Source organism: Octopus bimaculoides, chromosome 3, assembly GCF_001194135.2.
Source record: "Octopus bimaculoides isolate UCB-OBI-ISO-001 chromosome 3, ASM119413v2, whole genome shotgun sequence".
NCBI lineage: Eukaryota > Metazoa > Mollusca > Cephalopoda > Octopoda > Octopodidae > Octopus > Octopus bimaculoides.
In genome coordinates this window covers 160,788,541-160,790,346 of record NC_068983.1, presented here as the reverse complement: position 1 = coordinate 160,790,346, position 1,806 = coordinate 160,788,541, and positions in this window count along the sequence as shown.

The window sequence follows — 1,806 nt, the reverse complement described above, 5'->3', positions numbered from 1 at the left end:
ACAGAGAGAGAGAGAGAAAGAGAGAGAGAGAGAGAGAAAGAGAGAGAGAGAGAGAGAGTGAGTGAGTGTGTGTGTGTGTGTGTGTAATAAGAAACACTTAATATAGTGCACCGTTCAAGAATTATAATGAAAAGGGAAGGAGCTAAGGTAGCTCCTTGGAGAACACGTGTTGACCGCAAACGTATCGGTGTCTCCGTCAGGGATGCGTACGAAGCTTTTACAGTCTGCATAGATGGAGCAGATTGTATTTACGACTTCATCTGGCAGATAGTATCTGAAGCATTCGCTCACTCGTGCTGGACAAAGTATCTATCTATCTATCTATCTATCTATCTATCTATCTATCTATCTATCTATCTATCTAATACTAACACACATGCATACACACATGCATACACACACATAAACACACACACACACACACACACACACACACGCACACGTGAATGAAAATAAGAATTAGATAGGTGATAAGCATTCACTACGCGAAAGCAACAGCTTAAATACTGAGTGATAGAAAGAATTAGTATAGTAGCAGTAGTAGAAGAAGAAGAAGAAGAAGAAGAAGAAGAAGAAGAAGAAGAAGAAGAAGAAGAAGAAGAAGAAGAAAAAGAAAAAGAAGAAGAAGAAAGGGAAGGAAGAACAGGCGAATGAGATGAGCTAGAAAGTTGAGAGTTAAATATATATACATATCGTATGTGTGTGTGTGTGTGTATCACTGATATGTGTAAGTTCACTAGTAGATTGTTTACGTCAGTATCAAGACTGCACAAGTGTCAATGTGTGTTTGAGGAAAGGTGGGGTGCTACCTGGTGCCCGCCAGCTAGCCTGCTTAGTGTCTTCCCCTCACCTATACCTATGTCTCAGACATATTACATACTGTTACATCCAAACACATAGTTCATTAAAAAAAAAGACACGCGAATATATATATATATATATATATGTATATATATTTGCACACACACACATATATATATATCTACATTTACCCGCATAGACGTATATATATATATATATACTCACACACACACACAAATATTTACATAAACACATTCATGCTTACATAAATACACATACAAACGCACGCACCCACCCATCAACACATACCCTCTATGCACACACCCACCCATCAGTACATACCCACCACGCACACACACACACACACACACTCTCTCACACACACACACAAACGCGCGCTTCAGCAATCATACATATACAGTTACAGACACAGATAGCTACGTAAACCCAGATGCAGGTACGTACGTGTATATATATAAATAAATACGCAGAGACACACGCCGCATACGCATATATTCTGACATAGGCAAATATCCACACACAAACGTACACATACACACAGGCGCAAACACAAAATCGCGCACATACACACATACATGCACTCACACACGCATATGCACATACACACACACATAAATACAAATATACAGCCATTTATTTACTCACGCACATAGACACGTAGTCACATATATTTCTCACACATACTTCTCTCACTTTCTCACACATGCGTGCGCCCACACACACATGCACGCACACACACACACACACGCACACACACACACACACACAATCCATAAATGCACACATACACGCATAACACTCAAACTTACTCTCAGGCACACAAATACACAGACTTATTCACTCACACAGACATACTCACACATACATGCGTGCACACATTTACACACAAGTATACACAAAATACAGACATTCAGAGAAGCACATTTACTTTCATACAAATACATGCAGCCGTATACAATCGCACATACGTTCGCACCCCCCCCC